General features: G+C 41.1%; 1 pseudogene; it reads left to right on the forward strand.

Annotated features, from left to right (window-relative positions):
• The first annotated feature begins 375 nt into the window (after positions 1-375).
• LOC148538907 (uromodulin-like) overlaps positions 376-16,801 on the forward strand; it is a 104,013-nt pseudogene continuing 87,587 nt past the window's right edge.

Below are 16,801 nucleotides of genomic sequence, written 5' to 3' on the forward strand. Positions count from 1 at the left end.
ATTAGACACTATGGAATGGCAGGAGACCTTCCTACTTTGTACCAGTCACATCCAGTTCCTATACACTATAATTAACTATGTGGAAGGTTGTAAAGCATCAAGATACTACCTGTCAACACAGTCAGACTTACCCATTGAACATATATATTTTATTTTGGACATCATAGATTTTATTTTGAGATATAACTATTTTTGGTATGGTGGTGATGTCTTTCTACAAACAAAAAGGCACTGCAATGGGGACATCTTTCGCCCTCAGCTATGGCAACTTGTTTGTGGTGTGGTGGGAAGATCAACATATTTGGACACATAACCCCTTCTTAGAAAAGATAATTATATATAGAAGATACATTGACAATATCTTCTTCATCTGGAATGGTACACAAGAAAAACTTGAAGAAACTTGAAGAATTCAAGAAATACATGAACGAAAATACATACAACTTAGAATTCACAACCAACTCCAGTACCAAGAAAGTAGTCTTTTTGGATTTGGAGATCTTTGCTAAAGAAACTACATTACAAACGAAGACACATACAAAAGCAGTAAATGGATATAATATTCTAGCCACACATAGTAACCACCACCGTAAATGGAACAACATTCCTGGGGGCCAATTTAGATGAATATGAAGAAACTGTACAGAACATGACTCCTTCATTGAACAAAGCGAAGAATTCAAAAGAAAGTTTATGCAAAAAAATATAAGGAAATAACCCTACAGAAAGAAATTGAGAAGATCTCGGTTCTAGACAGGAAAGAACGGATTTATTACAAGAATAATGAATCAAAAGAAATAGACCTGGCCTTCATAACACAATACAGTGGTGATCATCAAAACATTGAAAATATACTTAAACAAAACTGGCATATACTGATGTTGGATAAGGAAGTGAAAAAGTATTACCCACTAATCCTAAAGTTATCTACAAAAGTGCAAGAAATCTTAAACAACATCTAACAAGAAGTTTTTTACCAATTGAAGAATAAATGTCAAGCAAAGGAATTAAAAGATTCCACTACTGCTTAAGCTGTATAGGTTGTAGAAATCAGACTACACAACTGAGATTTAATCAAGAATTCAAATCCAATAACACCAAAAAATCCTTCTACATTAAAAATGAAATCTCATGTAAAAAAGAAGTAGCAAGTTACCTCTTAGAATGCCCGTGTGGCATTCAATATGTCGGTCAAACTAAGAGAAAAATTAAGACCCGGATAGCCAAACATGTCTACAGTATTAAAAGATAGCTAACAACTCACAGCATTTCAGCACACTTTCTGACCCATCATGGCCAAAATCCAAAAGGTTTAAAATTTATGGGTATCCAAAGATTGGAAAAGAACTGGCAAGGAGAAGATGTCATAAATACACAGAAAAAAATGGAAACAAGATGGATCTACTCATTAAATACTTTAAAACTACTTGGTATTTTAAATAGTTTTTTAAAATACTGTATATTTATTACTCTTTATATGTAATTCTCCACATTAGTACTCCGTATATTTTAGATATGTTTTATCACATTTATATTTTACACCCCTATTTTTAAAATTTTTAATAATTTCTCACTTTTATCTTTACTTTTATTTTTTGAAATCATAAACAACTTTTTAACAATCCAGATGGATTCAAATAAGCATGTCCTTACCAACTCTTTTAGCGCCATTTCCTGTTTTGAACTTCCTGTTTAATAAAGATTTTGATGTATATTATAAACCCCCTTCTGGAGGGGACCAGAACATACTTGAAAAAGCACCTGTATGGGTGTGAAACACATTGGAAGAAGCAGTGGAGATTTACACCAGCCAAATATGATCGAGCGAATAAACCCAGAGCTGCATTGCCATACCCGTCTGGCACCTGATGTCATTTCCAGGTGCTGCAGTCACGGAGAAGAACACTGTGTACAAGCCCTACTGCTCTCTCCAAAGAAAACTGGACTAAAGCGGTAAATGAGGGACAGATAGCGCAGGTAGGGTTTTAACATCAGGATTGATGTGCGACAATGGGGGACTTTTCTGCCAGCCCCGATACTACCACTCCAGGTGGGATGTAATAGAGATCGAGTCTGCCGGAGGTGCGGGATACAGACTGATCTCGATCGTTTTTTAAAGTTGCAGTCTTTTAAAAGGCAAAGCCAAACAGGCTTTGCCTTGTAAATGACTGCAACTTTTAAAAAACTATCGAGATCAGTCTGCATCCCGCACCTCCGGCAGACTCGATCTTTATTACATCCCACCCTTCATCACCAAAGGAGCTTAAACAATGTTTTTAATAATAAAGTTTTTCACTAAAGTTTGTATATGTTATGAACAACACTTTATTTTATTTACATTTAGCATCTGTCAACATTTACTACATATTTACTAGTAAAACGGGCTGCTTACTATCCCACAAGTGCGGGTCATTATCTTTATAAAATCAATAACATTAATGTCCAGTCTTTTCCAGTCAATTTTGACCACCTCATAACTCACAATATTGTTTCCACCACTATTGGCAATGGTTGCACTAAGCTACAGTAGCTGGCTGACTAAGCTACGTGACAGCAGTGGCACAAACACATGGCAGTTAAACTTCAAATATGGTACTCTTGGGGCTGAAGGTATTAGTGTGCACGTTGTAAAAAAATTTGATTTTAGTGCTAAACTCAAATTTTTTACAACTATTATATGTAATAGGGTGTAAAAATATGCAAGCTAGCATGATTCTTGCTTTCCTGCTACTCACAATGGGAAAACTCGCATCTAGATGTTTTCCCTTGGAAAACATACAACTCAGCCAGAGTAATAGAGTACAAGATTTTAACTTGAACAGAATTAGTTACATAAAACTCGTAAAATAATAGACCTGCTTCAGGCAAGCCAGTTTAGTCTGAGCAGGTGCAGGTTTCACAGAAGCCTTCGCAGATCCATGAGGGCTTCTTTGTGTAACAGCTATTAAGGTGCTAAAATAAAAAAAAATGACATATCCCCCACTCCCCCCTGAAAGCAAAACCATCACTGGGCTGCGTGGACCAGTAATGGTTGTGAAAATACAGGGGGAAAAAACATAGGGGTCCCCCATATTTTCAACAAACTCATTTTTTATTTTACATTTTTTTTAGCTTTTATGCACAGAAACATGCATGGATCTTAATGACCTGTGCATATTTCTGTCAAATTTGCACCTTGTAATGAAAGTCGCATTACAGTTTGACTCGCATGGCAGTCAAACATGCACACACAAACTCGCACCCTATTACATTGCAAGTTGCGGGACAAATTCGCACCATCAAAGTGTGTAAGAAGGTGCTGCTTTCTTACAATAAGTCTAAATGTGTACGCAAAAAAAATTATAAAAAATTATTCTGAGACCAAAAAAAAAATTGAGATGGTTTTGCAAGCTACAGAACACCAATGCCCCAGTAAAGTACTGTAATATACGCTTGCTGTCAAACACACACACACAGTCCATAATGAAAAGTGGTGCAGAATGGAATTGTCCTTGGGCCCTAACACCCACCCTTATGTTGTATATTAAAAAGGAAATGCACAGTATAACAAACCAAGCAGATCAACGACAGGGGCTGCCACTTTTGTGGCTGAATAGCTTGGTTTCTTTGGACCACCACAAATCAAGCTACCAATGGGCTTAAGGCAGCTAACAGTGTTGTTAATCATCACTATACTGGGAAGATGTCAATATCATCCTTGCCTCCTCACCCTCATCAGTGTTGTTATCATCATCACACAATATTAGCTCCATTGGAATTCATCAAACCAGAAGTCTCTGCACTTAGTTGCATTTGGCGGCAAAGGTCTTCCAATTGCTCACAAGGTTCCTGGTTGTGCTAAACACTCCTTTTCAGTACAGACTGGAGGGTGGGCAGCTTAAGTACATCAAAGCTAGTTTGTAAAAGGGTCTCCAAATTTCCTATCTTTTCCTCACAGTAATCAAAAGGACTGTGTGACATGTTAATTCATACATTGTCACTAAAATAATCCTTCACCATTCTATTGATGTTTAGTTTATCATATTGAGTCACAATAGAGGTGTCACTGTTAGGAATTTTACATTATTCGGCAGTAAATTTTCCCATTCTTATTAGAGGAGATCTTTTCTTTAACATTGTACAATATTGTTTGAATCTCTGGTGCCCTTTCTTAAACATTATTTCAACCAGACCACCTTTAGTAGATCTTGAAGTACTATCATGAATGCTGGCAGCATAAACAGCACTAGTACTGGGTTGCTGCTCCTGCTCTTCTAATGACTGATCCATATCGACTCACAGCGCCCCCAGCATAAGCTGGGTGGCACCCTAATGATGTTATATTTTTTTAACAGACAAGTTTTATTGACATTTTTTTTAATTGTGCCTGAAAGTCCTGAACACAAAAACAATTGCTTGCTATGCCCTTATTATAAGCCGGGAGGCACCCTAATAATAACATTATATTTTTAAACACAAGTTTTATTGTAATTTTTTAAACTATGCCTGAAGACTTTGAACACTCAATAAACTGCCTCATAACACTCCTAGTATAAGAGTGACACCCTAATGACATTATATTTTGAACACAGAAGTTTTATTGCAATTATTTTTTACTGTGCCTGAACACACAACAAACTGCTTCAGAGAACTCCTATTATAAGCGTGGCAAAGTTGTTATATATTTTAACAATAAAGTTTTGTTGTAAAATGGTAAACTGTTTCTGAAGGCAGTGAACACACAACAAACTGCCTCACATCGCCCCTAGTATAAGCTGGGTGGCACCCTAATAATGACATTATATATTTTAATGCACAAGGTTTATATTACATTGTTTTAACAGCGCCTGAAGGCCCTGTATGTCACAACCAGAGTTGTTGTACCTGGCGGTTCGCGGTCTCTGCCTGTGCGGGTGTTTTGGTGCGGTCCTACCGGTGGGGGTGCTGGTGTGTGGAGGTTTGAGCGAGGTGCAGTCCTAATTTGTAGCTTTTTGTGGGTGACTTTATTGCGACCAGGTGGTACTGGTCTATTTGGACTAGCAGCTTGAATTGTTTTATTTACACACCCATTTTATTAGCGCAAGGAGCTAGTTGTTGTTTTTGCACCAACTAGATTTCAGTTTTCTTTTTTTGTTTTAGTAACAGGCACAGTGCTGAAGTCCACTCCTATGGTGTTTTTTTGGCCTCACAGTGCTGCAGCAGCATACAGTGGCCCTGATTCAGACCTGCTCGTAGGTCTGAAGGGTGTTTTTTATTTTTTATTTGAGTCCAGCCTTCTGGCCGCTCGCTAAGCTCTGGGTGACCATCGGGCTTGCAACAAGACCCTTGTGGTAGGGTCTCATCTGCCGCAAACCCCAGTGAGCTTCTGGCTCTAATAGAGCCATAAGCTCACTACTGACATCACTCGTGATGTCAGTAAGGCCACCCACAAATGGCAGACATTCCTTCGGGAATGCCTCCATTTGTCCAGCCACTCCCCCCACCCCATCTACAAAATGGGTCGAGCTGTCGATCAACATCGACAGCCGCCCCATTTGTAGCGAGCCCTAGAGCAAGTGAATTTCTCACTCGCTCACGCTGTGTGTGCGCAATTCCCCAACATCAACCCACTTGCGAGCGGGTCTGAATCAGGCCCAGTGTCTCTTACATTGCTTTTTAACACAGTGCTCCTAATATTTTTATTTTTTTAGAAAAAAGTGCCCCAGTAGGCTTTTTTTTAGCAACAAACACAGTGCTGCCGTTCACTCCTATGGCAATTTTTTGTGCCTCACAGAGTGCTGCAGCTAATCCACAGTACACAGTGCTCCTGCCTTAGCAGTGCTCCTAACAGTTTTTTTTGTATAGAAAGTGCCCCTACACCCACACCCTCTCCCTCCAGTCTCCAGTGTGAAATGGTGCCTGATCACTAGGAAGGGCTTTAATATGCAATCCAACATACCCAAGATTAGACACCGGGAAGATGACATTTTAGATCTGAACAAGGTAGGAAGACTTAAAATCCAGCTCGGTTCGACTCATAACCCCTAAGTTTAAGTGTGTTCAGTTTCCATGGAAACCTAACCACACATCTGTAGTTAAAAGTGCATGGTTCAAATGTCAGCTGTGGAAAGCATTTATTGTGTAAAAATTTTTATTATTATTTCAATAAAACACATACTTTTACATATGGGTAAATTAAATTTTCACTTAATAAACAATAAGGGGCATATTCAATTGGGGGAACTTCACACCTCTCGTGCCAAAATTTGGATTACCGCGGGTATGCCCGCTCCCAATACCCATGGTATCCAATTTAAAACAAAGTGGTCATGGGGTTTTCAGAGCTGAAAACCCCACACCACATAAAAAAGTAAAGATAATAAAATGACACTTACTTGCCCGGGGGTCTCTGTTGGTCTCTACAGCTCCTGGTGGCTTCCCCTCCATCTTCTCACTGGAAAGGGGGCTGCTGGAGGCTCCAGGGGCTGCTGGGAGGCACAAGGGCTGCTGGGAGATGTAGTAGGACACCCTCTATGTCTTAGAAAGCGACAGCAGTGAGTGCTCGCTGGTGTATAAAGATGTCCACTATTCTTTCTTAACACACATCATCTCCCGGAAATGTATGAATAATCAGGGACATCGTGAACCATCGGAGCTGCTCGCAGCCCTTGAGGTAGACCCTACCCCACTGCAAGCACTGCGATCAGTTCTGGCAAAAATTCAACCAAGTTACATGTTCAATGACACTTCTTTGCTAATTATGCACACCCTTTAAACTCTGTTTTGCCGCTCAGAGGTTGGAGAGAGGTGCGTATGGTTGTTCCAAGGGTACAAGCCATCTGGTGACAGGTGAGACTGGCAGCGCTGCTGCGCTGGGGTCTGCTTGGCGCCACCATCTTGGTTTTGGGCACGTGACCTGAATGGGCCAATCAGGTTGGAGCTTCTGCATGTGTCTCTCAGCAGCCTATTATGCACTTTCCCATGGTACTTAAGGGTATTCAGCATGCCCTCTTGTTGCCAGTGCAACTTGTGCACAGCGCAAGCTGTGTGAGAGTTCTCTGTGCTACTTAGCTCAGTGTGATTATTGCAGTCCCAGCAGTGCTCCATTTCCTGCTCTGTCTCCACCTCAGGCTGTTCCCAGACACCTGAATCTACCCTGCTATATCCTATTACTCATCCAATGGTATGTGATCCCTCCAGCTCTCTGGACTCAGAGCCCACTCCAGTACTTCAGACCTCTGTTCCTCAGTCACACCTCCATTGGACTTTGTTTTCTCTGTCTGACATCTGTTTCCAGCTTCATTAATTGGACATTGTTTTCTCTGCCTGACACCTGTTTCCAGCATCATTAATTGTACTTTGTTTTCCTGCCAGTCACTTGTTATTCAGCCACACATCACTTGGACTTGTTTATTTTCTGCCAGTTTATACATTTATCACTGTTTCATGACTCATAATATTGCTATTAAACCTGCTGCATTTCAATACTGCAAACCTGTTCCAGTTTTCTCTCCTGCATCCACCCTGGGTTCAAAAAAGAATCCAAACCTGACACTGTACAGTGTACACACAACAAACTGTCTCACAGTGGTCCTAATATAACAGTGACACCCTAATGCAGGGACAGACTAGGGCTCCTGATCAGTCCTGGCAGTCCCCATGCTGTGTTCGCTTGCAAAAGGGATGTGGCTTAGTTGCAAAAGGGGCATGGTTAAGTTTTGCGGAGATGTGCCAGGAGTCATAGGGGACTGGCCTCACTGCATGCCCCATTTTTCAGTATCCCGTCGGAGCAGAGCACCAGGAGGTGGAGCCGATCGACCACGTTTTAAGACCGCACCAGCCCATCAGGCCATCGGCCCTTCTGGCATTTACCAGAAGAGCCAGAGGGCCAGCCTGGCCCTGCCCTAATTACATTATAATCATTTTTCTTTTTGATGTATAAAAAAGTGCTACAGTAGGCTTTTTTTATTTTAGTCACCCAAAAAAACTACAAAATAGGACTGCGCAATAAAATATAATATCTCATATAATATTTTATAGTGCAGTCCTAATTTTTAGCTTTTTGTGGGTGACTTTATTGCGACCAGGTGGTACTGGTCTATTTGGACTAGCATCTTGAATTGTTTTATTTACACACCCATTTTATTAGCGCAAGGAGCTAGTTGTTGTTTTTGCACCAACTAGATTTCAGTTTTTTTTTTTTGTTTTAGTAACAGGTACAGTGCTGAAGTCCACTCCTATGGTGTTTTTTTTGCCTCACAGTGCTGCAGCAGCACACAGTGGCCCTGATTCAGACCTGCTCGTAGGTCTGAAGGGTGTTTTTTTTTTTTTTATTTGAGTCCGGCCTTCTGGCCGCTCGCTAAGCTGTGGGTGACCATCGGGCTTGCAACAAGACCCTTGTGGTAGGGTCCTGTCTGCCACAAACCCCAGTGAGCTTCTGGCTCTAATAGAGCCATAAGCTCACTACTGACATCACTCGTGATGTCAGTAAGACCACCCACAAATGGCAGGCATTCCTTCAGGAATGCCTCCATTTGTCCAGCCACCCCCCCCACCCCATCTACAAAATGGGTCGAGCTGTCGATCAACATCGACAGCTGCCCCATTTGTAGCGAGCCCTGGAGCAAGTGAATTTCTCACTCGCTCACGCTGTGTGTGCGCAATTCCCCAACATCGACCCACTTGCGAGCGGGTCTGAATCAGGCCCAGTGTCTCTTACATTGCTTTTTAACACAGTGCTCCTAATATTTTTATTTTTTTAGAAAAAAGTGCCCCAGTAGGCTTTTTTTTAGCAACAAACACAGTGCTGCCGTTCACTCCTATGGCATTTTTTTGTGCCTTACAGAGTGCTGCAGCTAACCCACAGTACACAGTGCTCCTGCCTTAGCAGTGCTCCTAATAGTTTTTTTTGTATAGAAAGTGCCCCTACACCCACACCCTCTCCCGCCAGTCTACAGTGTGAAATGGTGCCTGATCACTAGGAAGGGCTTTAATATGCAATCCAACATACCCAAGATTAGACACCAGGAAGATGACATTTTAGATCTGAACAAGGTAGGAAGACTTAAAATCCAGCTCGGTTCGACTCGTAACCCCTAAGTTTAAGTGAGTTCAGTTTCCATGGAAACCTAACCACACATCTGTAGTTAAATGTGCATGGTTCAAATGTCAGCTGTGGAAAGCATCTATTGTGTAAAAAATTTATTATTATTTCAATAAAACACATACTTTTACATATGGGTAAATTAAATTTTCACTTAATAAACAATAAGGGGCATATTCAATTGGGGGAACTTCACACCTCTTGCACCAAATTTTGGATTACCGTGGGTATGCATGCTCCTGATACCCATGGTATCCAATTTAAAAAAAAGTGGTCATGGGGTTTTCAGAGCTGAAAACCCCACACCACATAAAAAAGTAAAGATAATAAAATGACACTTACTTGCCCAAGGGTCTCCGTTGGTCTCTACAGCTCCTGGTTGCCTCCCCTCCATCTTCTCACTGGAAAGGGGGCTGCTGGAGGCTCCAGGGGCTGCTGGGAGGCACAAGGGCTGCTGGGAGATGTAGTTCTCCCAGCACCCATTATGGGGGTGCATACTTACACTTGGGACTTACACACCGAGGGTCACACACACTCATGCACACACACTCACTCACTCTTAAACACTCACAAATACTCACACACTTGACATAATCACCGCTGCTGCAGGAGACTGGGTCCCAATGCTGAAGGGAGAAGACAGCTCTTCAGAAGGTTAGTATTGCTGACTAATTAAGCTAATTGGAAACTTTCAATTGCTTAATTAGTCATTAGGAGGTGTGCTGCCGGTGTCCCAGAGCATTTCCCAACCATTTTTCCTAAAATAATGGATTTTAGGAAGAATTGGTCGTGCTCTGGAGGTGCACAAAAAAAACCTCCAAGCACTCAAAAAATCAAAAACCCTTCACCTAATTGAATAGCAAAAATCACGCACCAGCAGGCAAAACCCTGTGGGTGTAGGATTTTTGCTATTCTGCTATGTACTTCATATAAAATAATAATACATAAAATATTTCATTCATTGAACAAATAGAAAAAAGTATTTATTTTGGTCAAATATTCCAAAAATGACTGTAACATAGATGTAGGGTTTAACACTTTTGTGTTTCTAAATATATGGTAGTCCAATAAGAAGAGTGCTGCAGAGAATTTGACCCAAAGTGTGACCCATTTGGCCATCTGCCACCATCTTGTCAGACGCAGACATATCCAACACCCCAGTGATGGCTGCAACAACCCACTGCGGTACATGAGTACTCTGGACAGGTTGCTCTGGGACTCCATGCCAAGGAAATCAAGGTCAGATGACATGCCCCTCAACTACTAGCATCCGCAGCCTGTGAAGATGGGGAGACATCCCAAAAGTGGGCTCACTGTCTGGCTGCACACTTGGGGGACATAGCTAATACACAGAAGGTAACAGTAATCAATAAAAATGGAGAAAAAAAATAAAAAAAATAATTGAAATATAAAATCACAAGCATGGGAAACAATTAATTTTACTCTCAACTGTCTTTCAAGAGGTTTCAAAAAAATACTAAAGCTGGGTACACACTGGAACGATGTTGGGCCAATATATGCCATTTCATAATGACATATCACCTACATTGATCAGTGTGTGTGCATTTTTGCATTCACCCATGGTCGCTAGCTATGGGCAACAGGTTTGATGTTCTGCACATCAAACCTACTAATATCACTAGTGGCTAGTGCATTGTTAATGAGTGATGTAACGGTGATTGTTACGTCATTCATTAAAGTCATCCATTATGGACGCACAATCACTGCTGACGGGCATTTCTTTCGATGTCGAATGCGCTTCGCTCCAGTTCGAATCCCGTCAGCGCTTGGCCGACAAAAGCAGAGATCCCGGCAGCGGAAGCCTGACATCGCTGGAAATCCCGATCGTGGATAGGTAAGTATCTAGGAACCTAACCTAACCCCCTAACTCTAACCCTCCTTTGGGGTGCCTAACCCTAACCTCCCCCCGAAGTGCATAACCCTAATCCCCCCTCTAAGTGCCTAACCCTAACCCCCCCTTCCCCGCTGCCTAAACCTAAGTCCCCCGGGGGGGTGCCAATCCCTAAGTCCCCCCCGGGGGTGCCTAACCCTAACCCTCCTGGGGGGTGCCTAACCCTAAGTCCCCCCCGGGCGCCGGTCTCCCGGCATCAGGTAAATGCCAGGCGTCTAGATATAGACGCCGGTCATTTATCCCACGCCGGGATAAAGCAATCGGGAAGCTGGCTGTCGGGATTAAGACAGTCGGTTTTCCAATTGCATCCCTATCATGGAGACTATAATTTACGACATTGCCCAACAATGTGTTTTTTCTGTGCAACTTCATCTAAAATGTACCAAGCAGGATTTAAGCATCTAAAGATGTAAAAGTGGGTGTTCCTGTCTTTGCACTTTCAATTGCACACTTCTACACCAAAGAAAATGCTGATACTAGCATTAGCATAAAGTTGTAGATACAACTATGGCAAAATACGCTAGAGCAGTGTGGAACTCAACAGTAGCCTCATGGTGTCAGAGGAGAGCCAGTGCAAGGTTTCCAGGTACCCTAGGCAAAGCTTCAGGCCATAAGACTGTGCATTTCCATGTGTCTGTACAGCCCCCTCCCAGTCACAGCCCTGGAACCTCAATACATTTCATGCACCATGTATCTCAATCACAACTGCATACACTCTGTGCGGGTGCAGGACTATAGATAGACAGTAAAAAGGTTGACAATGACACCAGATGTTAGACAGTCAATAGGTCGACTGGGACAAAAGGTCGACACTAAAGGTCGTCATGTAAGAAGATCGGCATGTACAAATGGTCGACATAGTCAAAAGGTGGACATGAATATGGTCCACACAAAAATGGTTGACACATGATTTTTTTGTTTTTTAGGGTTAGGTTTAGGGTTAAGGTTAGGCACTTACCAAAGGGTTAGGGGTTAAGCACTTACCCCAATGTTTAGGGTTAGGCACTTAACCTGATGGTTAGGGTTAGGCACAAGGAGGGAGGGTTAGGGTTAGGCACGTACCGGAGGGTTAGGGTTAGGAACTAGAGGGGACGTTTAGGGAGAGGCACCTACCTCAATGGTTAGGGTTAGGCACCAGGAGGGAGGGTTAGGATTAGGCACCAAAGGGAGGGTTAGGGTGCAGATTAGGGCTAAAAACCCCCGCAACATGTCGACTATTTTTGTGTCGTCCATTTTCATGTTGACCTTTTGATCCTGTTTCAGACCTGCTCTCTACGCCGCGATCGCTTGCTGTCAAAATTGGCCCAGTGTGCAGATTCCGTGATTGCACTGTATGGCATAAGGACGCCCTCTATGTCTTAGAGAGCAACAGCAGTGAGCGCTCGCTGGTGTATAAAGATGTCCACTATTCTTTCTTAACACACATCATCTCCCGGAAATGTATGAATAATCAGGGACATTGTGAACCATCGGAGCTGCTCGCAGCCCTTGAGGTAGACCCTACCCCACTGCAAGCACTGTGATCAGTTCTGGCAAAAATTCAACCAAGTGACGTGTTCAATGACACTTCTTTGCTAATTATGCACACCCATTAAACTCTGTTTTGCCGCTCAGACACGCCTGTGTTCGCACTTCCACTCCCCCGTTCACAAGCACCTTCCGCCGTCACCACCCACAAACGGTGCTGTCACTCAAAGTAGCATCCAGTCTGTGTGCTACGAGCACATGATTCCCAGCCGCAGTGATTGGTTCGCGCATGCGTACTTTGACGCATGCGCAGATGTGCTATAATCACCCCTAGCGAGCGAGCACAGCTTTGCGACCAGGTTTGAATCAGGCCCATAGTGCGACACATGTGCCATACAAGTTTTCAGGGATGTTTATGAAGGCACAATAGCAAAACAAGGCTCAAAACTGTGAACATCTACATTACGTGTGAGATATTGGCAGAGGGAGAATACTTTGACACACTGCAGTGAACTCATATTTTATTCATTCACTTTTTGTTATTTATTTCTATGGGAAATAAAACCATCCTGGGAAATTGATCACATGCATTGAGCAGTCTAATACACAGAAAATTCTCCATTATGTTGTGATAACTATGGAACCTACAGTAATAGTATATGTCAAATATCATGACTTATACATCTTTGAAAAAAACTCTTTTACTGAATAGATTCTCTTTATGTGGGGATATACTATAATAAGCCCATCATGTTAGACTTTGGTACACCATCATCACCAATATTCATGCACACTTCTATGGGTGGCGAAGAAAAATTTGTGATGTTAGTGATTGTAAAGTGCTGAGAAACTTTTTGACATCGCCAACAATTGAATGCCAGTGAATTAGGATAGAAGGTGATTTGATTTTCACACCATCTTATTATAAGAACTTTAAGCCAACCAGCATATAGTTGTGTGATAGTTTGAAAAAGAACTAGTGCACCAATTAAGTAACAGTATTATTATTAAAAATAATAATAATAATTAGATAGATTCAAGTTCTCTCAAACACTATACAATTGTGACTGTATCTCTTATTATGTAATATCAGATTTAATAATACAATTAAATTATGTTTTAACTTATCTAAATTAAACTAATTGTTTTTTTAAATATTTGTTTAACAGATAATCTTTGCTAATGCTTATTTATTCTCCATTATTAATGTGCACATTGTTTTAGATTAGTTCTGATTAGAACCATGCACTTCTTGGGTTTATACATATTTATATATATTTCAATATTTCTTATTTGGTGTAAGTTTACAATGGATATCATCACCTAGTTTATGAGAGGCTCCAAAATATAGTACTTAATGCATATTTTTTTTATCATTGATTAAATAGTTCTTGTTGCTCACAATGTTAAAGAGCGCTACATGATGAACAAGATGATCAGAACAAATTAAATTTTACCTTGCTGATTTCAGTGATTTCACTTATACCTCTTTTCCACCAAAAACCCAAGTCCAACCAGGGTTTTCAGACATGGTTCCAACCTATGTTAGACCCAGGTCAGACACTATTTACACAGCACCAACGATCTGGGTTATTCTCAAGTCAGCCCCATTCACACTGAACCCTGGTCTGCCCTGTTAAATTTGTGAGGTCATAAAAAGTGGGAGGTGACTGCTCCACAACCACCAATCAGCTCATTTTAGGCATGACCCAGGACGTATAACCCGGGTTGCACTGTTTACACTGCACCATTACCCTGGTCCATCCTGGGTCCGACCCTGGTAGCTACCTGGGTTGGATTGCCAGGTCACTTGACCCGGGTTATTTTTCAGGGACCCTTTTACACTGAGCTGGTAGACCCAGCAATAACCCGTGTTTTAGTTCTTGTGTAAAGGGGCGAAACACAAAATAAATCAATTTGTGCTCAAACACAATGTAAACTGAATAGACCCCAAATTATCTCTTTAACAATGGTTGCTGCTCCTAACAGAATAATTCTGAACTATTCCCATTCATAAGCAAAATATAACAAGTCTCCTTAAGAGTGCAAGAATTGTCAAATGAGGGTAAATACTGTACATTATATTTATTAATAAAAAATAAGCATGCAATATATGAAAACAATTTTAAATTCCTTATAGATATATGTAAAATATAAAATCTGGCTCCAAAGTGTACAGATGAGACCTCACACATATATATACAGTATATATCTGATGATAACATTCCAAATGGAAATAAGAATGTTAGCGCTGTATGCCTTAAAGTTAACTCTTAATCCTGGAGGAATCCTGGTAATAGAGGTTTAAGGCTGATTTGATTCATCATATTGATCCTGTGTGTAGAATAGTGTTGTTTTGCCTTATTAGCTTAAAAACTCACATGTGATCCACGGCCAGTCAGTTAATTAGTAATGGTGTGTTAATATGAGTATGAAGTTAGTAACACTGTCAAATATGTATGTGTGGCTGAGCCTACTTTATTAAAGTCTGTATCCCACAAGCTAGTGAGCTGCTTTATCTTCTTATCGCAACTAAGCTTTACAGCTTGTAGTGGGAATGCTGTCATACTGTAGATTGAGTGCGCTGTCATTGATGAATTGAAGGGTCTCCTTTCACACACTGATGCTAAGAGGAAATGGGACTGTGGCCCTCAGAGCTATTTGCAATAAATTTCTGTGATAAAGTATATCCTGCATAAAGCTATTGTTACATACTGCAGCCCAATACTTAAACTCATTTAGAAATTGCAATTTCCACATGATGTATGTAAAAAAGGGGCTTGAGACATACAGTATGTCCATAAATGACAGTAAATGACAAGTGTATAGTATGCACTATAAAATACCTTTTAAATGGAAAAATGACATTGGTCCTGATTCAGCACGGATCGCTATTGCGATTGTGCCTGCGTAATCTCACGTAATGCTGCTGCAAAAATATGCTACTGTCTGCAACTGTTCAGCAGCATAGAGAGGCCTACTGCTGCCTTCTCACATCTGTAATACCACGCAGTCCTGCGTATACATCGGTACCATAGAGGAACAATGGGCCATCACACACAGTTACAGCAGCTCTGACCTGCCGCAGAAATTGCAAGTCTCATTGTGCGCAGTGAGTACTCATGCTGCGTATGCAATCGCAGTGGCTAATTTATGCACGCCCATGCAATGGCATTCAAATGGACAGGCACGCCTGAGTTTCTCCGACCACTCTCCTGTCACCTCCCCAAATGCTCACGGCCTGTCACTCACTCTGCGATGGTTTCCTTTGTGCTTCCGGAATTACACTGCAATCACATTACACGCGTAATGTGGTACATTTGATTGTTCAGTATGCAACCATTGGCCAATCTGCATAAGCGGTTTCAATTGAGATCAGTGCTGCATCAGACCCATTGTCTGTTGTCTTCTTCTAATATTAATCCAGGTCACAAAGAGCTCCCAGTGAGATTTCTCTTAATTGAGTAAATTGACTGACAGTGATAGAGAAACATGTACAAGATATCTGTTTATATCAGTATGTAACTGAACAAGGTGCAATAAATGATTACTAGTGAACATACAATATTGCTAATCATTCCTTTAAAATTTAGTTGTTACATTCACACAATGAAAATCATTTACAAAGCAAAAAATGTCCTGGGGACAATTCCCTTTCAATGTTTTGTGAACAAACTGATGAGATGAGTTGGGCAGAGTGACTGCATTATTTGCTAAGTGAGGAGTACAGTACTGTATGTTCACTATTGTGATCAGTGCGGTACCCTGCTCAAAGTGTATATATGGAGTGGATAAAGTGTGTGCAAGTTGGGGTTACATCTCTGATAGATAAATTTTCTGGATTCTTTGTTTGGAGGCAACTACCTACTTATACCATGCCCCAGAAGAAAGGCAAGGGTTCTTCCACTGGACAAAGTAAATGCACAAACAGGCTAGCATGCACAAGAATGGACTATTTAATTTAACCATCCCCAGCTGAGAACAGGGCAGCAATATTACTATAAAACTACAGAATGTTTCTTGAAATTGTTTAAACCTACATCAAAACTGGATATTCACATAAATCTAACATAATATGCATTCTACAAGCACTCCACAAATGTGATGTTAAGGAATGGAGGGTCATTTAAACCAATTACAAATGTATTGAGTGATATGAATTCTGATGAAAACTTTCTAAATTACCTGAACACCAGTAATTCAGGTCACATCTTACCCTTCATATGCACCTTGAAGTGTTTATACAACTAGGAGTCAGATAGCAATATTGCAGCGCTGATATGTATATGAAGGTATCACGAACTATGGGGTAAGTTTACTAAGATTGGAGTTCTATTAAGAAGTGATGTTACCCATAGCAA

The sequence above is a fragment of the Taudactylus pleione genome, unplaced genomic scaffold (assembly GCF_031769625.1).
Source record: "Taudactylus pleione unplaced genomic scaffold, aTauple2 ptg000032l, whole genome shotgun sequence".
NCBI lineage: Eukaryota > Metazoa > Chordata > Amphibia > Anura > Myobatrachidae > Taudactylus > Taudactylus pleione.